This window comes from Triticum dicoccoides, chromosome 3B (assembly GCF_002162155.2).
Source record: "Triticum dicoccoides isolate Atlit2015 ecotype Zavitan chromosome 3B, WEW_v2.0, whole genome shotgun sequence".
Lineage (NCBI taxonomy): Eukaryota > Viridiplantae > Streptophyta > Magnoliopsida > Poales > Poaceae > Triticum > Triticum dicoccoides.
In genome coordinates this window covers 5,164,498-5,186,942 of record NC_041385.1, presented here as the reverse complement: position 1 = coordinate 5,186,942, position 22,445 = coordinate 5,164,498, and the positions used below count along the sequence as shown (strand labels likewise).

The window sequence follows — 22,445 nt, the reverse complement described above, 5'->3', positions numbered from 1 at the left end:
CCCCTGAACCTGAAGTGCACATAGCTCTGCCGGTGATGTTGGTCATGTTATCTGCGGTGACTTGCGAGTGTGACTATGCATTTGCAAGTGTTTGCCATGTTTATCGGAGCTGGTTATGTGTGTGTAAACCTGGGAATGGTTTGGTCTCAAACCATAGTTTTAATTTGGTTTATTCATTGGGCTGCTTAAGTTTGGTTGTAATGGGCTGAGGCCCTGTTTCAATTTGGTTTGGTCTGGGCTTTAGTAATTAGTAGATTGGTTTGGTTTGGTATGGACCGAGACAAATCGGTCTCAGACCGGTTTCTGTCTACGTAGAAAACCGGTAGAGCAACCAAATCTACCTTACACGAGACGTCGGCCAATACTTCCAGGCTTCCAGTTGGGATAGGGATCGCCGGCGCCGGCCGCTGGAGCTCCGTCGCAGCCTCCCTCACCCATCCGCCGCTGCCGAAGCGCCTGCCGACTTCACCGTCGTGCACGTCCACTCATAGCTGCCGTCGTCTCCCCGCCGATGCGCGCCAGTAACAGAAGCTGCCGCCGCCTCCCTGCCGGTGCGCCGGCCGGAATCGAAGCTGCCATCGCCTCCACGTTCCCCGGATGCTCCATCCCACCTTGGTCCTCATCCCTCCCTCCGTACCATGTTCTTTTCATTTTTTTCAGAAATTTGGGATTAGTCTGTACAAAATTGGACACAAGTTGTACTAGTTCAGTTTACTGAGAAGCTGTACCAATTTATCCATGGTTTGAGTTTGTGGATTTAATCCAAAAATGAGAAACAGTTTGAATTGGATTGGGTTGAAAAAATCTGCAGTTTGGTTTGGTTTGGGTTCTAGCTGGCTCTCTTTGGATCGGTTTAATTTGGATCCTGGGCGTGTATTCATATGGACTGGGCTGGCTTTGGTCTCGATGTGAAACTATTCCCAGGCTTATGTGTGTGTGCTTGTGCATGCATTGACGTGATAATTAGCTGCATGTTCTGTTTGATATGCTTACAAAAAATAAGAAAAAGCAGCAGCTATCGTGTTGGTTGTTGTAATCGCCTGGCTCTGTGTGTGAATCATGCATTGATTCATCTGTGAAATCTGTTCAAGGCAACCATCAAAGTTATGGCTGATACTGTATTTATTATTTCCGAGTATTGAAATACTGGTTTCAACCATTGCACCGATCGGCACTACTGATTATGAACAGATTACAATGGTCACGTGTTTAGATCGTACTGGGAGAGAATTCAACGTACAACTGCTATTTTTAAACACAAGCTATATTTTGTCCAGATATACACTATCCGCACTATGTGTTATATTTATGTTCTAATTTCTTAACTTATTTTCACGGTACATTTCCACAAGAGATGTTGATGGCAGGAGAGAGGAAATATTTCAATTTCTTCAGAACGAGAGCGACACAAAGGTCATGCATTTTTATGGTTGGGATGGGTTTGGATTGTCCGCTGTTCTTAGATCCATTACAACAGTGCTCCCATCTCCCAGAACCACTCCACAACTATGCTTTGACAGAACAATTTATACACTAGATTGCTCTGAGTGAAAAAAATAGAATAGTAGTGTAGAGGGTAATTGCAGAGGAACTGGAACTTGATCGCTCAGCAATGGCCATTCTAGATGAGCGGGACGAAGAGGATGATTTTAGCAAAGTTTCTGAAAGCTCGAGGAATGAGCACAATGTCGGGCAACTGATTCATCAAATGCTGAGGGACACTAAATTGATGGTGGTATTTCTTAATGGAAGTGATGAGGAGGTTGATGTAGGCACCTTTTGCATCCCTCTTAGAAGATTTGACAGCAATGTAACGATTTGGACCTTCAGCAGAAGATGCTTGACCATTGATCTGGACCGTTGAAAGGTAGAAGGCGAGTTAAGATATACTCATGCTTTGCTTTGCACCAATACTTCTATTGTATCACTAACAAGGGCACAACTTCTAGAATTGCTGCATCAACAAGTTGCTACCTAGTTGCTTGCAATCCGTTTAGTGCAAAGCCCATCGAAGGCAAGCCACATTAGATTGCTTGTACTTGATGGTCACAACCATAGTTGATGCAGCTGTTCTAGAAGCTGTGCTCAGAGTGACTAGGATCTCCTTACAAGGTTGCATATAATTGAAGAATCTATTTTTGTGCTGGTTACCCAACCTCGTGGAATTAGACCTCTCTGAAACTGCAATCAATGTACTTGACTTCAAGACTATGGTGGTGTAGGCCCCGAAGCTCAAGAGACGATTTCTTGTAAGATATACGACTGGCAAATCAACACGACGAAGCACGAAAAACAAGCAGGAGACACGAGATTTAACGTGGAAAACCCCTCCAACACGAAGGGAAAACACCACGGGCACCAGCCAGCAAATCTTCACTATATCGGTGGAGGTTACAAGCGTCGGGGATTTACAACTGATCAACTCATCCCCTGCAGCGGTTTACGAAGGAGCTGTTCAATTTGGAGCAACCAGCAAGAATAAAGTTGACCCCGGCGATCAAGAGAGTTTGCAGACGCATATTAGAAGCAGGCACGTATAGTGATGTCCTTTGCATGGTTGGCAGTCCCCCGATGCATGATTTCCCGGCTTCCCGCAACCTCTGACCACATACAGAGATTGCTAAAGGGAGCTTCTATGTGGAGAGCGAACTGGACAGAGGACTAGGGAGACATACTAAATCCCTGCGTATGGATGTTCCTCGTGGGTTTAACCAACGGATCGTACTTTATGGGTTTGGCTTACTTATTAAGTGGTGCTGTGTGGAGAGGTCCCCAAAGTTGGATGCTGTCTTCCATTTACAAATGTATGGAGTTGATGATCCGGAGATCTTCTGGGCGTCGGATCTACTAATGGCTCGCTGGATTTGGAAGATTTGGAGTAAAGCTCTACCTGTTTTTTTTAGAAAAGGAGGATGACCCCCGGCCTCTGCATCTGGACGATGCATACAGCTACTTTATTAATTATTCTCACAAGACCTTACAAAGTCATACAACAGTAAGACTAAAGCCGCCGTCTAAACAACAAATGTCGCTACACCTATCCAGTTGATGAAGGGGCGTAGATAGCCTGGGCCTAATACCAAACAGACATCGCAGCCAAGCCTAACATCTAAGACCTGAGACCCCAACCTAGCCACTTGCCGGGTCTGGGGCACACACTGGTCCGGCGTGCTCTCAGAGGCCGCCGCCGCCAACTGCCACCGCTCCATCTTCAGAACTGTACTGATGCATCAACCTTGCTCGGTCTAGCTATCGTCGACGCCACCACGGCGCCCAACGGCACCTCCTCCCTGCGCGCAAACAGCTGAGCACGTCGCGGTCGCCTTACACCTCAGCGCCATTGCTGCCAAGTACCACCAGCTGACACAGCTTGAAGTCTTTTGAAAATCTGTCGTGCATAGCACCTGCCGACCAGGCATGACAAAGCGTAGCACCTGTCGGTACGACTTGACATCTTCACCAAAGCTCCATGCAAGACGAAGCCGCTCCACCTCCTGCCTCTGACTTCCAGTGCTGCTCCACAAACGATGCTCCCAAGAGAGAAACGACCCCGCAGTGTCGCCATCGTCCGATCTGGAATCCCAGATCCTAGGGTTTCCCCCGGAGCAGCACGAGTGGGTCGACAGTAGTTACACGACGATGCCTTCATCAAGGTAACGGCATAGAACGCCGCCATCGCCTGCCATCGGCTCGGTTTTCACCGGCAACCATGTCTCCCCAACTCGCAGCCGGGACTAGATGATGGATCTTGAGATCCGATCACCAAGCTTCTGGCCGGCCACCACCGACGAAGAAGATGACCACCACCACTGGCTACACTGGCCAGAACAGATCTGCCATGGGTGCCGCCAAGCAGTCCACCAGGCCCTCAACGCCGCCGCCGATCTAAAGCCAGATGACATGCCACCGAAGACCGCATCGCGCCGCTGCCCGTGGCCCGAGGCAGGGCTGACCGCCGCCGCCGTCAAAGCCAACGCCGTCGCATCTAGATCGGCCGCAACTATATCATCCCTAGTTCCTTTGGAAATCTACAACACTTACACCTGCGTTCTTGCCCCAGCCTCCAGTTCGTGCTACCAGTGTGTGTCTCCTCCTTCCCCAGCTTAAAGACCCCTCTACATCATCCACTGCGCCGATCTCGTGCATGTCTTCGAGCTCAACATAGATCATCACCAAGAGGAAATAGCCACCAATGGTGTACTATTCCCAAGCTGACCACCATTCACCTACACGACCTCCCGAAGCTGCAGAAGATATGCAAATTCAAGATGGTGACACCAGTGCTCGAGACCAATAAGATAAGGGGATTCTGGAGCCTGCGCAGGCTGCCATCCATGGGTGCCCGTGGCCAAGGCGTGAAGAAGCCGATCGTCAAGATCGAGAAGAACGTGTGGGATGCCCTGGAATGGGACGCCGACCACCACCACGACCACTTCGAGGCGCCGGTCCACTCGCGCTACTACGAGAAGCTGCCCAGAGTCTCTGTTCTGAGGTACGCTATATGCATATTACTACCGAGTCCATCTTTGTACAACTGTACTACTTCATGTGGTTGCATTCAGTTACTCACCATTTTTCTTCACATCGCCCTAGGTGAACTCTGCACTGCTGTGCAAATTTCTTCTGTCATCAAAACGATGGATTGATGCTCCTACTTCTGTTGCTGGATCGAGCACTTGGTTTTCTTGTGTGTTTGCTTGGATTGCTATTGTGTGGTATTGTCTCCAATGCCTGATGTGGGAGCTTATGGTGGCTCTCACCTTCTGTTATATTGTGGCTTTCAAATAAGAGACAGACAGGTTGGTGCCTGCATTAAAGACCTGGACGACGCGCGCGCGTGTGGTCTGCGACTGCATGAATATGTGTGCGTGGCTTTCATGAGTTCTTGCTTGCCATGTGTGTGGAATTGTAACAGACAGCTTCCCATGTGTGTGTGCCTGCGTGCATCTGTAAGCTGCTTGTGCGTGTGACTTGCATTTGCATTTGAGAGTGTTCGACATGTGTGTGCGCTTGTGTTTACTTATGAAAAATAAAAAAAGCAGCAGTTATATGTGCTGGTTGTTGCAATGGCCTGGCTCTGTGGGCGAATAATTGACCTATCTGTGAAATTTGTGCATCAGAGTTATCTATTACTACTTCTGAGTACTGAATTGTGGTTTCAAGCATTGCGCCGACACTATTGATTATGAACAGATTACAGTGGTCTTAGATGTTACTGAGAGAGAGAGAGAGGGAGAGAGAGAGAGAGAGAGAGAGAGAGAGAGTTCAGCAACTTCTATTTTTAAACACAAGCTATTTTTGGCGAGAAGCATTAGCTTTAAACATTGGAGAATGAATCAACTGATGCACTATGGTGTGCAATGGCTTTACGCAGCGCAAACTAGCATGGAAATCAAACCTGGAAGAGCATCTGCATCTGAGTCATCTTTAGAAAAGAAAAGGAAAAGCAAAAGGTAAAAAACAAACCATACTTTTGCTAATGGCAATTTTTTTACGTTCAAAAATAAATCTGTAAGAGCATACATATGCTTTGTCAAGAAGGAATCGATCGATGCACCGAAATCAAACATGCAAACAGCATCTCCATCTTAATCATCTTTAGAAAAGAAAAGGCTAAAACAGAGCAGCAACATATATACATACGTTGCTTCATGCTTTGGCAAAGGGAAAGCAGGGCACACATGCAGCCACAAGCAAAGCACCATAAGCTCGGCGCTCGGATAGAGGAGCCAATCTGTTGTACTCCTGCCTGCGTGCATCTCTCGGCTCTCGGGTTTCTGATCGGAATTGGCAGTGTAAAGAAGCAGAAGCTTGGCCCTTCAGTCTTCTCAAGCTGCTCTTGTCCGCTGTCCAGGTACGTACCTATGATTACCACCCTCCCTTGGTTTCCTTTCTTCGTGACCTCTAATGTCACTAAATGAGCTTAGATCACTTGAGCTCGTTTTGAAAATAAATTTCGAAAGCCAATTTTAGAGGTCTCTTAACTTGATCTTCACGAGTACATTGTTGGATATAATCACGATTAGGCAAAACTGAGTCCGGCACGGACATGTAGCCCTGGCCGAGTCGGCCGTGTATAGGTAGGATAGATACTATATATACCTGTACGGAGGTATACCCTTGTAAGATATAATCAGATCAAAATCAATAAAGTGCAAAGGCTCGACACGAGCCTCTTGGCCAACTCGGCGAGTCTGCGTATTGGGTTCCGGCGACTTGATCTACGCTAGCTAGCTAGACACGAGAATCCATCCACAAGGGTGCTTGCCTGCTTGGTGTGTACCTGCAGCTTCCGTGTACGTCTACGTCTACCTCTCCGATAGAATCGGTTAGCTCGGAAAGTACTCGAGCTAGTCTTGCACGTGCGTCTCGCCGGAAAGTACACGGCGGATCGCAGTGTCGAGGCCGGGCCTTTGCCAACAATTGGTATTCAGAGCTTGGTTTGTCGGTCGTGATCTTCGGAAAGCACTCGAAAGATCATGTCGAACACAGGCAAGGATATCGTGACGGCAGCAGCGGGAGCGTCGATGCCAATGGTGGGGGTGTCGCAATTCCCACGTCTGGATCGAGAGGACTACGCACTATGGGCGATGAACATGAAGGTCGCGATGGAGGTAGCTGAGTTCTGGGAAGCCGTGGAACCCAGCGGTGCCGAGTACACGAAGGGCGCGGCGAAGTACCGAAAGGATCGTCAAGCGTTAACGGCGATCTACTCCGCCATGCCGAAGGATGTGCTGCAACACCTCGTCGGAAAGAACTCGGCGAAGGAGGCATGGGAGACCATCAAGATCCTGCACCAAGGTCATGACCGTGTCAAGGAAGCACACCTTCAGTCCCTAATGAGAAGCTACGAGTGCCTGAAGATGGATGAAAGTGAGACGGTCGATCAGTTTGCCTCCCGTCTCAAGACACTCGTCAACGGCATACGCAACTATGGTTCAACCCTAGAAGAAGTTGCGATCGTCCGACAATTTTAGCGCGCCGCGCCAGCACGCTATATTCAGATCGTCACGTCGATCGAGCAATGTCTCGACCTGAAAACTCTCACGGTTGAGGATCTCGTCAGAAGGTTCAAGGCCCACGACGAGAGAATTCGTCTCAGTTTCGGCGACGCGGAGGCGAGTGAGCACCTGATGTTGACAAAGGCGCAATTTACCGCCCTGTTGAAAGAAAAGCAAGGCGGATCCACGAGCAGCGGCAAGAAGAAGGGGAAAGGGAAGCAGCGCTCGGCGAGAAAGAACTTCACCGACTCGGATGACGAGACTACACCTGAACCACCGAGGAGGAAGTTTGACATCAGAAAAGTAAGGTGTTATAAGTGTGGCCTCCTCGGGCACTTCAAGGCTGACTGCGAGGAAACACCGAAGCAACGGGCGCTCATGGCCGAGGAAGGAGACAATGGGGATATGATGCTGATGTGCGAGCTAGTGGACGAGGAGGATCCAGATGATCACGATCAGCTGGAGATAGGTCCGGTGAGTGCATCCGTGTCGGTAGAACCAGGCGAAGTCGTGGCGCCAGAAGACCATGACCCAAGGCGTGACAGTATGGTTACGTCAGTAAACCCGGCGAAGTCGTGGCACCAGAAGACCATGACGCAAGGCGTGACGGTGTTGTCACGTTAGAAGCAGGCGAAAAAGTGGCGCCAGAAGTCCACGACACAATGCGTGATGATACGGTCACGCTAGAAGACGGCGAAGATGTGTCGCCAGAAGAACATATCGCAGGGCGCGGCGGTGTGATTGTGCTAGAACCTGGCGAAGTAGTGGCGCCAGAAGACCACAACGTATCACGGAGCAAGGCGCATACAAGGCCAACGACACGCCGAGGCCCGCAAGCGTCACGTCAGAGGATGGCAATGCAAGGCGGGAAGCTCCACATGCGATTGTCACTCTGGACAGTCCACGCGCTCGTCCGGGTCACCACGGACGAGGGCCAGTAGTTGTAGTACTCGAAGACAGCCGTAGTGAGATAGACGCTGCACGGTATTGTACTCCTCCGCACAGGCCAGAAGAAGGAGCCGGCCACTCCAGTAATCTAGTCGGAGGTGGCAACTATAAGTTGCATACAGCAGTTCCATCAAAGAGCCTACGTGGAAGCCTAGTGGAAGTGCTAGAAGTTGGAAACACTCCAGAAAAAGGTGACGGGCAGCAGGGATGCAACCCAGCAAGTAGTAGAGTTGGAAAATCGCCAGGAAAAAGAACTATGGCAAGTTCAGAAGTAAGTGTGTCTTCTCCAATAGCACAAGAACAACGCGTGTTGGACCTCTCTCCAGAAGCAAGGCTTCAGGTAAATTCGGTGAAGATGAAAAGTAAAGGGCAACGAAGTTTGCACATCGAGGAATCGGAAATTTTTGAAGATGCAAATATGAAGGAGTGTTGGCGTCGTGCTATGGATGAAGTGCTGGGGTCGATCCGAGACAACAAAGCATGGGAGCTCGTGGACCTTTTCAGTGGACATAATGCAATGGAGCTCAAGTGGGTGTACAAAGTCAAGAAAGATGCCGAAGGGAACTTGGTGAAGCATAAAGCAAGGCTCGTAGCTAAATCATGTGTGCAAGAGCAAGATGTGGACTTCGAAGAAGTGTTCGCTCCAGTTGCAAAGATGGACTCGGTGAGGCTACTTATAGCTCTCGCGGCTCAAGAATCTTGGAGGCTACATCACATGGATGTGAACTTCACGTTTTTGACTGGGGAGTTGGAAGAAGAAGTATACGTGCAACAACCACCTGGGTACATCAAAGAAGGAGAGGAACACAAGGTATTGAAGCTACACAAAGCGTTGTACGGGCTACGACGAGCTCCTCGAGCATGGAATATTAAGCTTGACCGTACATTGATTTCTCTTGGATTTGAGAAAGCCCCACTAGAGCATGCTATGTACAAGCGAGGTGAAGGCAAGAATCATCTTTTAGTGAGCATCTATGTGGATGATCTATTGATAACTAGAGCAGACGAAGAGGTGATTGCAAACTTCAAGCTACAAATGGAGGAGCTATTCAAGATGACTGATCTAGGGCTCTTGAGTTACTACCTTGGGATAGAGGTACAACAAAAGCCGGAGGGGATTACAATATGCCAGGAGGCATATGCAAAGAAGGTACTTGAAAGCTGTGGCATGAAAGATTGCAATCCAAGTCATGTTTCGATGAAGCCTCGTCTTATGCTAAGCAAGAAAAGTGAAGCACCCGCGGTCGGTGCAATGGAGTATAGAAGTGTGGTCCGAAAGTTGAGGTATCTCACGAATACAAGACCGGACTTGGCCTATTCCGTTGGCATAATGAGTCGCTTCATGGAAGCACCCACGACAGAACATTGGGTAGTTGTAGAACATATACTCAGGTACATCAAAGGGACAACAAACTTCGATTGTGTCTATTTGAGAGAGAAGGAGATGATGGAGCTACTTGGCTATAGTGATAGCGACATGGCAGGAGATGTGGACGACCGTAAAAGTACCTCGGGCGTGGCATATTTCTTGTGAGGAAGCATAGTGAGTTGGCTATTACAAAAGCAGAAGGTGGTCGCATTATCATCTCGTGAAGCAGAGTATATTTCAGCTGCAACCGCGGTGTGTCAACGCGTTTGCCTAGGAAGACTACTCGGTAACCTCACAGGTAAGCAACCAGAACGAGTGATGCTCAACGTTGACGACGATTCTACAATCTCTATTGAAGAATCCAGTGCATCATGGTAGATGCAAGCATGCCGATACAAGGTATCGTTACATAAGGGAGTGTGTGGAAGAAAGCAAGATTGGCGTCAACTATATTTGCACCGATGATCAGCTTGCAGATATCCTAACCAGATTTTTAGGATGACAGAAGTTCATGAAGATGCGGCGAAGGATCGGCGTCCAAGCTGTGAAGTAAGGACACCGTGCTTAGAGGGGTGATTGTTGGATATAATCACGATTAGGCAAAACTGAGTCCGGCACGGACATGTAGCCATGGCCGAGTCGGCCGTGCATAGGTAGGATAGATACTATATATACCTGTACGTGGTTCCCCTGTAAACTTAACTCAGATCGCAAAGTAATAAAGATCAACGGGAGCGACACGCTCCCGTAGCTATCCATCAGCGCCTCGTATTGTTTCGCGTGTGTGCGTGAGTTTCCGACGAGAGCAATCGATCAAGTATCCGGCGGTGGTTTGCTATACGTGCATAGCTAGCTAGCTTTGACTTCGTCAAAAGCATCCACCAGCCTGTGTGCTTGGTTGGTAGACTTATACGTGCCTATCTCCGTGAAGAAGCCAGCTTGTGTGCACGTGTGATCGACGGCGAAAGCATAGGTCGCCGCAAACGTATTGTACGAGGTACGCCGGAAAGTACTCGGCGTACGGGCCTGTGCCAACATACATATACATATCGGTAAATTTCCATAAATGCATATGTTTATTTGCGAGCTAGAAAAAATATTATAAGTATGTGTACCTATAATATATGTAGACTCACTGTTTTAGATCCACGCATTTGTTTCTTGAGAAGCTCATAATTAACATTTTCATAAGAAAAAATTACAGTTAAGTATATCACATTTAATTAGATGTATATGTATGATTTGTTCCAAAATATTCTGAAACTTCGAGTACCAAGAGAGGAGCTAAGACGTATCTCTCAATAATCCTGCCATGTTAGGGTCTCTTTGATTCAAAGAGTTCTCATAGGAATTTGGAGTCCTTGGGAATTTTTCCTATGATGGTCGTTTGATTCGTACGATTGAATCCTATAGGGAATTTTCCTAAGGATTCATTTCTACTACATTCTATTGAAATTTTAGCATCTACTCATGACTTCTTGAAAATAATCATTCGTTTTTTTTGTAGAGGCAATAAAAGAAACCAAAATCCTATAGGACTCAAATAAGCATGACATTGCAATCCTCTGATTTTCCCATTCCTACGTTTTTGGAATCCTTCAAATCAAAGAGGCCCTTAAACTTCGCTTGTTAGTAAGCCGTGCTGGACCACTGTTTAATAACGGTGAAACACAAGTGTACAGTCGCTCGGAACGGGTCGCAGCTGTGTGGCTTGAGAGAGGACCCCATGTATTGAGGAACTATTCCAATGGATTGTAGCTCTATCATATTGGAATAAACTACTATTGATCTCGCGGAAAAAAGGTGAAACACAAATGTAACATGTTGTTGTTTATATATTCAGGTCGTGTGACAAGAGGGGTCTTGGACTGATGGGTTAGACTCGGCCAAATCTGTTGCTTTTCTCTCCTCTCCTGGCTTTCGACAAGGCATATATACTCATCATCAGAGCGGTCTTGTAGTAGTATTTTTTTTAGCTCGTGCTAGTGGCCCAGCCCGCTCCCGCGAGCGGGGGGGCGAACCCACGCGCCACCGCCTCCAACCCTTCCCCGTCCCCTCCCTCTCCCCGCCGCCACCGGCTCGCGCCGCCGGGCAAAGCCCGGCCAGCGTCGGTGGCGGCGGGCCCTCCTTCCTTCGGCGCGGTGTGGGGCTGGCGCGGGACAGCGCCCTAACGCGGATGCGCGCAGCCATGCAGGGCGGCGCGGCGCGGATGCGTCCAGGGCGGCCGGATGGCGGCCCTCTGGCGCGGAGGTGCGGGTGGCTGCAGATTCGCGGCCAGGCGGGGCGTGCCGGCGTGGGGCAGCCGTGGTCAGCTTCTCGGTCCAGATCTGGATCGGGGGGGCTCCTCCGGCCTGCTGCACGTGAGCGGCGCGCCTTGTCGGCGGCGGCTGGATCCCGGGGCGGCGGCCCTGGAAGGTGGCGGCGAGTGAAGCTCTGGCTTCCCGCGGCGGCATGGCGTGGTGTAGTCCCTATCCAAGGCGGATCTGCATCGGCGATCTCGTGGTTTGGCCACGGATTGGTTCAGATCAGAGACGGTGATGAGCGTGCGGGATCCATCCCGGTGGCTCTCACGGTTTGGCGAGGTGGGGTGGGAGCCCTCCTCCCAGGCTCTAGTGGTGGCACATTCAGGCAGTGGCTGGTGCACTAGGGCTCCTACGGTGGCACTGCTGTCGCGGTTGGTCGCTGGATCTAGGAGGCTAGGTCTGGGGCTTTGAAGGCGGTCGAGATAGTGCACAGGTTGTCGGGTGGATTTCTTGGAATGGATCCGGGTGAAAACTTGGTCTTCGGTCATTGGCCGGAGCCGGTGATGACGATGCTTTATCATCGTTTCCTTCATGAAGGCATCATCGAGGTGAAGTTCCCAACCCCACCCAATACCTCCGGGGGAAACCCTAGATCAGTTGATCGGATGACGGCGGCATTCATATGTCGTTACCCCCTTGGGGGCGGCATTTTTGGATATGCACTCGGGCTCGAAGGACCAGCGGATGGCAGCTGCGGTGGAGCGGTGTTTCTTTCTCCATATTCATGGCGGCGGTTCTCGACGGCATGGAGCAGTGGAGGCTTGGCGTCAGATGTGTGGTGAGGGACACGCGCAGGAGGTCGACGTTGTCTGGCGCCGTGGTGGCGTCGATGGCAGAGAGGCCTGACAAGGTCGATGCGTCAGTACATGCTTTGAGGATGGATCGAGGGAAGATGGAGGTGACGGCCCTTTGCAGCATGTGCGTGTGGTACTCACTGATAGTGTGCCGGACCGGAGTGTTACCCAGCCCCGCCTATGTGGCCTGGACGGGGCATCCGGCGTTAGATGTTAGGCTTTCGTGCGATGTCTGTTTGGTATTTGGCCCGAACATTCGGCACGCTTTCATCAAGAGGATAGGAGTAGCGACAGGTGTCGTCTAGATGGTGGCCTCGGGCTTACTGTTGTATTACTTTGTAAGGTCTTTGTGAATAATAAATAATATGGCCGCATGCATCATCCGGATGCAGAGGCTGGGGGTGATTCCTCCTTTTCTAAAATATATACTCATCGTGAATCCGTCCTCATCAGTTGAAGATTGATTAAATTCGCCAATGGCCTTCTCTCCTGGTCTTCGTTAGAGGAATTTGTCACGAGAAGTGGCCTTCTGGAAGAGAAAATACTCTTGTGCACTTTATGTTCACAAAGTAGTATGCATGCAGTGGCTTTCTCCTGAGATTATAAGGGACATTCTTGGTTGTGAAATTGGCCATGGCATGCTAACTCACTGAGCAGCCAGTAATCGTGCACTCTTTGGTTACAGATAGGAGGACCCAATCTGCTCTACTACTGCGTGCATCTCTCGGCTCTCCGTCACATTTCTTCGCTGAATTAGCAGTGTGCAGAAGCGGAAGCTCGGGGTTCCCCTTCTGTCAAGCTGCCGTTGTCTGCTGTCAAGGTACCATCAATTTGTTTCCTTTCTTCGTAACTTATAATATACTCCCTCCGTTCCTAAACATAAGTCTTTGGAGACATTTCACTATGGACCACATACGGAGTAAAATGAATGAACTACACTCTAAAATGCATCTATATACATCCGTATATGGCCCATAGTGAAATCTCTACAAAGACTTATATTTAGGAACGGAGGGAGTACATTATTGAATACCCCTAAATGATCTCGGGGCACTTGGAGCTCATTTTAGAATAAGATTCGGAAAAGACATTTTGAAGTTTCAAAAAAACAAATTGCCACTACTACATATACACTTGTGCTACATACACGTAAATTCCATGCACAAATATGTCCTCTTTTGCGTGCTAAACAAAGGTACAAATATGTGGATCTATACTAGATGTACTACTCCCTATTGTAGACCCACACTCATTTTTTTGGTGCAGCTCACAAGTGAACATATATTTGGACAGATAAATCACGTCTAGATGTATATATGTGTGGTTCCTTTCAAAATCTTCCGAAATTTCCAAATATCGAGAGAGCAGTTAGAACGCCTCTCTCAGTAATTCTTCTATACTATAAACTTTGCGTGTTGGTGAGTAGCACTCCACTGCTGGTAACCAACAGGGAAACACAAATGTAACATGATTTGCTGGTCAAAATATATATGCAGGCAGTGTGACAAGAGGGGTCTGATGGGTTAGACTGGTCGAAATCTGCTGCTGCTTTCCTCTCCTGGTCTTTGACAGAAGAATTATTCATCACGAGTCCCCATCAGTTTAACATTGGTTAAATTTGCTGCTGGTTCTCTATATTGGTCTTCGATGGAGGGATTAATCATGAGTCCTCAACAGTTGAAGATTTATTAAATTTGCTGTTGGCTTTTTCTCTTGATCTTTGTCAGAGGAATTCATCATGAGTAGGGATCTTATGACAACATGGGTAATACTCTTCTGCATTTTACGTTCACAAAAGTAGTACATGGACGCACGTAGTGGCTTACTCACTCATTGTGATGGACCGACGTTATTGGTTGTGAAATGGCCTTGGCACAGTAATACAAAACTATAAATGTATAGCCCGGGCGATCCAGTATGTATAGCCCGGGCGATCCAGTGAGGGCGCCATGGCAACCCCTCCGAAAATGCAAAAAATATTTACTATATACTCCTCCATTCACTATTATAAGATGGTTTAACTCTTTTTCTGAATCGGATGTGTATAGACACGATTTTTATGTGTTTGTTCACTCACTTCAGTCCGAATGTAGTCCATATTAAAACATCCAAAACATCTTATAATAGTGAATGAAGGAAGTGCTAGTTATGCTAACAGTCAGGGCAGCCCTGTCCCGCCAAAAAAAAGAAGTCAGGGCAGCCTGGCCTTGCCCATCATCGACCAGCTGACGTGCACCACTGCCTCACGTCTTGACCACGGCATCGAGCGCCCAAGGGTGACAAACTACTTAACAAGTTACTGGACCAGTTGGTTGCATTTTGAAGTTGTCATACCTAAAAACGAAACAGAACATACACAGGTAGCTCTCCTGAACCTATAGATTTCCGTAAGCTAATGTACTACTCCGTTCCTAAATATTTGTCTTTTTAGAGATTTCAACAAGTGACTACATACGGAGCAACATGAGTGGATCTACACACTAAAATATGTCTATATACATCCGTATGTGTAGTCCATTTGAAATCTCTAGAAAGACAAATATTTAGGAACGGAGGGAGTATCTCACATGCAAACACACGGCCACGTGTGAAAATGTTGTTAGTTGGTAAAAACCCTGAACTAAACACGTAGATGTGTACATAAGAAGAATGTAGATGTGTACGCAAGAAAAAGATTGTTAAGCTCAGCAGACAGCGCGTAAACTAGCAGGAAATATGTTACCCAGTAGGTTGACCGGATGCCTAAATATTGAACTTTTAAATAGCGCACAATCTCGACGCTGTAGCATTTGGAGGGGCATCACGCAAAAAACGGCATCGTGTATAATTTTTTCGCTTTAGCGCACTATAATGCCAAGTTAGCATGCTATTGACTATTGAGCCTGCCAGTATTTGCCATAATATCTCGCTATTTAAAACTTTGCTAAATACACAGCATAGCTACTTTGCCGTAGGCCTGACTGTTAACAGTCATTGTGATTTAAATGAGTGTTCAAACAACAATTCTTCTGTCCAATAATGGTATAAGTTATATTAGTTCTGTATCTAGCAAAGGTGTTCTAACTTATTAACATCTTTGACAGCACATTTATTCAACGGACGTTGATGGTGCCAGAGAGGAAATACTTCGAATTCTTGAAAGAGGGAGCTACGTAAAGACCATCTATTTTCATGGTTGGGATGGATTCGGGGCGTCCCCTGTTCTTAGATCCATAGCAGAAATGCTCCAATGTAGTGGGACCACTCCAGAACTATGCTTTGACAAATTAATTTACATAGATTGCTCTGAGTGGAAAAATAGAAGAGCAGTGCAGAGGGCAATTGCAGAGGAACTGGACCTTGACTGCTCTGTAATGGCCATTCTAGATGAGCAAGATGAAGAGGACGATTGTAACGGAGTTGATGAAAGTTCGAGAGATGATATAGACAATGTCGGGCAAGTGATTGCTCAAGCACTGATGGACACCAAATTGATGATGATTTTTCTTAATGGAAGTGATGAAGAGATTGACCTAAGCACCTTTGGCATTCCTCATTTTGGAAGATATGGCAACAACATGATGATATGGACCTTCAGCAGAAGTTGGCTGACCATGGACCATGACCTTGAACAGGCAGTAGACAAGCTAAGATATACTCATAATTTTGTTTATGTCTATAAAGGAATCAGAGAATTGCCAGGTTCAAAGTTCTATGGACTGCTACAACAACAAGGTGCTGCCATAGTTGCTCGTGCTGCATGTATGATGGACATCGATCTAGCAGTTGTTGCAAATTGTTGTCTATATGAGTTATTCTTGCGTTATAATTTCCACAATGCCACTAAAAGAAAGTTTGATTGGGCCGCTCATGCTTCCAACTACTGGATGTCCGATGGGATCATAGAAGGAGATAAAGCAAGGGATATTAGTAATGCATTGCATCGAGAGATAAATTGGGAGTGTGATGCTACTTTGGTTGATAATGTGCTTAAAAAGTTCATGGAAGATTCAGAGCCTCCTTTTCTGGTACTTAAAGATGAAGAAATCTACAAAGAAGGGTAATACCGTTGGATTTCAGTCACATCTAAAAATATAGAAATAAGTGGAATGCAAACTATACCTGCACCGACCTCATCTTTCTTCTTGGCATTTGAATGCTCTGACTGCCCACCAAGTTTACCAAATGGCTTCTTTGAACATTCCAGCAAGCTTGGCGTGCTAGTTCTCCGTTGTTGTGCCTTCAATTTTGCATCACCTCCTTTCCTAATATGCCATAGCATAAGATTCCTTGGACTGGACCACTGTACAGATGATAAAAAATGTGAAGGAAAGGATCATATAGAGTGGACATATTTATGCAACATATCAGTGTTGGACCTACGTTACACAGATTGGAATGAGATCTTATCTGAAGAAAAGATGGATATCATGACTAATATCAGAGAGCTGAATATAGAAGGAGTCAGAGGTTGGCAGTATATGTCTAACCTACAACATCGGCTGCCTAACCTCCAGAGGCTTCGGATAACAAAACCAACATGTCAATGGATAATATCAAAGGATTTTGATAACTCCTTTATAGATAAGACAAGCATGGAAATACTTGACTTGTCAGGCAACAGTGACATGAAATCTCTTCCAGCAAGCCTATCAATGGCAAGTAGCCTTGGGTTACTTGTACTAGATGGTTGCTATGGGTTGGAAAATGTTGGCAGCCTTCCTTCATCCCTCGAATCCTTTAGCTTTAATGGACATGGGCCAGCTTCTCAATGGACACAAGATGTTGAGCTACCTCTGAAACAATTCCGTCCGTCGACCACATCAGAATATAAGGATATCAGAATCTCAAAGATCTCTCTAGAAGGTTGCACACAATTGAAGAATTTGTTTTTGTGTGGGCTACCCAACCTCCTGGAGTTGGACCTCTCTGGAACTGCGATCAAGGTACTTGACTTCAAGACTATGGTAGTGCAAGTCCCAAGGCTCAAGCGATTGTTTCTAATAGGATGCAAGCATCTTCGTGCAATAATTTCGGTGCGCGAGATTGATTCTGATATAAAACCTGACCTGGAGTTGGTGTGCATAGACACACGAGTTGGAATCGTGTGTCCCCAGCCATCCATCAACAAGAAGAAACCCCGCCAGTTACAGGTGCATGTTGTTGCTAGGGATGCGAGGCTTACTCGCTCTTTGAAGGATCTGTTGGGGCGTTGTGACAGTTGGTCGAGGAGGGTGACAAATATGAAGTATCTTTGTTACAATATCCATGTCACCTCCTCGCCTATGTACGGTGGAGGTACTCAATTTGAAGCAGACAGCAAGAACAAGATTGGTCCTGATGATCAAGAGAGCTTGCAGAACCTTATTCGAGCAGGCCCATATAGTGATGTCCTCAGCATTGTTGGAGATCCCCCGATGCAGGCTTTCCCCCAACCTCCGAGTACACAGCTGGACCAGCATGTAGAGATTGCTAAAGGAAGCTGCTATGTGGAGAGTGAACTGAAAAGAGGATTACGTGAATTGGTTGGATGTGCTAAATCCCTGCATGTGCACGACGTCGACGTATCAATACGTGCTGTTGTTTCAAATCAAGGTTATTCGTGTGGGTACCTTAAGTGGTGCCGTGTGGAGAGGTGCCTGAAGTTGGATACCGTCTTCCAAGCGGCTACTTATGATTTTGGTCGTCTGAGACCTTTTGGGCGTCAGATCTCTTAATGGCCCGTTGGATTTGGAGTAGACCTTTTAACCGTAATTACACCCGCTACATCTCCTTTGAAAATCTACAACACCTACACCTGCGCTCCTGTCCCAGCCTGCAGTTCGTGCTTCCGGTGTGGGTCTCCTCCTTCCCGAGCTTGAAGACCCTCCACATGATCCACTGCGGTGACCTCGTGCACGTCTTCATGCTGAACATAGAATACCCAGAGGAAATAACCATCCATGGTGTACTATTCCCGAAGCTGACTGCCATCCATCTACACGACCTCCCAAAGCTGCAACAGATATGCGAGGTCAAGATGATGGCACCCGCGCTCGAGACCATCAAGATCAGGGGATGCTGGAGCCTGCGTAGGCTGCCATCCGTGGGCTCCCGTGGTCAAGGTGAGAAGAAGCCGGCTGTCGAGATCGAGAAGGATGTGTGGGACGCTCTGAAGTGGGACGCCGGCCACTGCCCCGACCACTTCGAAGCGCCGGTCCACTCGCGTTACTACAAGGAGAAGCTGCCTAGGGTCTCCGGTCCTCAGGTACATCATTTATTTGCATATTGGTGAATCCATCCATTATTATTTTAGTTCAGCAAAACTAGACAAGCAGCTGCAACCCCCGCGTCGTCCTCCCCCTAGGGCGACTCGGGCGGCCAGAAACCTAGCCGCCGCCGCCGCAAACTCCCTCCTCCTCTCCCTCCACCGCCGCCGAAAGACGCCGCCGTGCTAAGCCCGGGGACCGATGGCGGTGGTGGGGGATCTCCTCTCTCGCGCGTCTCCGGGGTGGGGCGGACCCCAAGGCGTGTGGTGGCGTGACCAATCTGGGATCTGCGGCGCGGCGGATGGCTGCAGGCGGCGGGAGGCCGGCCCGTCCTCAGAAGGCGATGGCTTGGCGCGGCGGAGGCCAGGGCTGCGGGCGCTGTGGATGGCCCTTCGGGCGGCGGCGGCGGCGCCGGTCGCCGGCGGCCGGCTTGGCTGCGGTGGCGTGCATGCTGCCTTCAGATCAGCGACGGCGGCGTGGAGGTCCTGGTGGTTTTGTCGGCGACACCTCCGATCAGATCTGTTCTGACCGGTGCAACCGGCGGTGGTGGTCATCTCTTCCGTCAGAGGTGGTCGGCCTGAGGCTGGGTGTTCGGATCTCTGGATCCGTCATCTGGCACCAGCTGCGAGTTGGGAAGACGTAGTTGTCGGTGAAAACCGAGCCAACGGTGGGCGATGACGACGTTCCACGTCGTTACCTTGATGAAGGCATCGTCATGTTACTACCGTCGACCCACTCGTATTGCTCCGGGGGAAACCCTAGGATCTGGTGTTCCAAACCGGACTATGGCGGCACTGCGGTGTCGTTTCTCTCTTGCGAGCATCGTTTTGTGGAGCAGCGCTGGAAGTCAGAGGCAGGAGGTGGAGCGGCTTCGTCTTGCACGGAGCTTCGGTGGAGATGTCAATTCATGCCTGACCGACAGGTGCTACGCTTGGTCATGCCTGGTCGGCAGGTGCTACGCACGACAGATCCTCCAAGGGCTTCAAGCTGTGTCGGCTGGTGGTACTTGGCAGCATGGCGCTGAGGTGAATCAGTGGCGACCGTGACGTGTTCAGCTGTTTGTGCGCAGGGAGGAGGTGTCGTTGGGCGCCGTGGTGGCGTCGATGATAGCTGGACCGAGCAAGGTTGATGCATCAGTACAGTTCTGAAGATGGAGTGGTGGCAGTTGGCGGCGGCGGCCTCTGAGAGCACGTCGGACCAGTGTGTGCCCCAGACCCGGCAAGTGGCTAGGTTGGGGTCTCAGGTCTTAGATGGTAGGCTTGGCTGCGATGTCTGTTTGATATTAGGCCCAGGCTATCTACGCCCCTTCATCAACTGGATAGGTGTAGCGACAGTTTGTTGCTTAGACGGCGGCTTTAGTCTTACTGTTGTATGACTTTGTAAGGTTTGTGAGAGTAATTAATAAAGTGGCCGTATGCATCGCCCAGATGCAGAGGCCGGGGGTCATCCTCCTTTAAAAAAAAAATAGTTCAGCACTTGACCTGCTCATGATTGTATTCCGTTATTCACCATTTTGTTTCTCTGTCTCCAATGTTATGTTGCCTAGGTGAACTCTGCATTGCGGTGTGTTTCTTCCATCACTGTTTTGAGAATGATGAACGCTACTTGTGCTGCTGGATCATGCGTTTGGTTTGCTCGTGTGCTTGCTTGGATTGCTATTGTGTGGCGTTCTCGCTGAAGCCGGATGTGCGAGCTTATGGTTGCTCTCACACAGACCTGGCCGACGCGTCATGCGTGGGTGTGGTTTGCGATTGCAGCGGTCTGTATGGCTGCATATCTGTGTTGGATGCACTGGTAGAAAAAGAGGCTTCCGTCCAGCCCCATTAGTCGCGAAAGTGTAGGAACCGCGACTAATGAAGTCTTTAGTCGCGGTTCGGCAGACGAACCGCGACCAAAGGCCTGGGCCCAGGGCGCTCGGTGGCCAGCTGGTGCACGTGAGGGGCTTTAGTCGCGGTTGGCCAGGCCAACCGTGACTAAAGGTGCGCAAAGGCCTTTAGTCGCGGTTGGCCAGGCCAACCGCGACTAAAGCTCCTCCCCTATATATACCAGTTCAGCACACTCACTTAGCCATTTGGTGCCACTTCTCTTCACAAGCTTCACAAGGGGGTGTAGGTTTGCTTTTGGTTCCTCTTATGCACACAAGGTGTTTGATGAAATACCCTAAGAGGGTGAAACAAACATGATATGAAGTGTTGGAGCCACACTTGAGGTTCCTCATTTATTTTTTCCTCCTCGATCGCGGTTAGCAACTTGAACCTTTCATGCATGTGTGTCATTGATAAAATATGCATGTGTGCAGTTCATTGTTTAATTTATATTGTTTGTAGCTAGTTAGTTTAACAAATGCATGATGGTTAATTATATATTTTATATTATAATAATGCAGATGAATCGGCAATGGATGTACGGTAACCGACTCTCCGGCGAGTTCACTACGGGTTTGAAAGATTTCCTCGTAGTGGCTAATGCGAACAAGCAGGGTGGTTTTGTTATCTGTCCATGTGTTATCTGTAAGAATCAGAAGGGTTACTCTTCCTCAAGAGATGTTCACATGCATCTGCTTCGGCACGGTTTCATGCCAAGCTATAATTGTTGGACCAAGCATGGAGAAAGAGGGGTTATAATGGAAGAAGATGAAGAAGGGGATGATTTCATCGATGAAAGCTATCTTGCTCATTTCGGTGATACTTTCATGGAGGATGCTGAAGGTGAAGGGGAAGGTGAAGAAGAGGCACGTGATGATCCCGTTGATGATCTTGGTCGGACCATTGCTGATGCACGGAGACGCTGCGAAACTGAAAAGGAGAGGGAGAATTTGGATCGCATGTTAGAGGATCACAGAAAGGCGCTGTACCCCGGATGCGATGATGGTCTGAAAAAGTTGGGCTGCACACTGGATTTGCTGAAATGGAAGGCAGAGGCAGGTGTAGCTGACTCGGCATTTGAAAACTTGCTGAAAATGTTGAAGAATATGTTTCCAAAGGATAACGAGTTGCCCGCCAGTACGTACGAAGCAAAGAAGGTTGGCTGCCCTCTAGGTTTAGAGGTTCTGAAGATACATGCATGCATCAACGACTGCATCCTCTACCGCGGTGAATACGAGAATTTGAATGAATGTCCGGTATGCACTGCATTGCGTTATAAGATCAGAGGCGATGACCCTGGTGACGATGTTGAGGGCCAGAAACCCAGGAAGAGGGTTCCCGCCAAGGTGATGTGGTATGCTCCTATAATACCACGGTTGAAACGTCTGTTCAGGAACAAAGAGCATGCCAAGTTGTTGCGATGGCACAAAGAGGACCGTAAGTCGGACGGGGAGTTGAGACACACCGCAGATGGAACGCAATGGAGAAAGATCGACAGATGGTTCAAAGATTTTGCAGCTGGCGCAAGGAACATAAGATTTGCTCTAAGTACGGATGGCATGAATCCTTTTGGCGAGCAGAGCTCCAGCCATAGCACCTGGCCCGTGACTCTATGCATCTACAACCTTCCTCCTTGGTTGTGCATGAAGCGGAAGTTCATTATGATGCCAGTGCTCATCCAAGGTCCGAAGCAACCCGGCAACGACATCGATGTGTACCTAAGGCCATTAGTTGATGAACTTTTACAGCTGTGGGGTGGTGTCCGTGTGTGGGATGAGCACAAACAAGAGGAATTTGACCTACGAGCGTTGCTTTTCGTAACCATCAACGATTGGCCTGCTCTTAGTAACCTTTCGGGACTGTCAAATAAGGGATACAATGCATGCACGCACTGCTTACATGAGACTGAAAGTGTACATTTGCCAAATTGTAAGAAGA

General features: G+C 48.5%; 1 pseudogene; it reads left to right on the top strand.

Moving 5' to 3' along the window:
* Window positions 1-8,391: 8,391 nt before the first annotated feature.
* Window positions 8,392-20,356, top strand: LOC119274197 (annotated as a pseudogene).
* The last annotated feature ends 2,089 nt before the right edge of the window (window positions 20,357-22,445 follow it).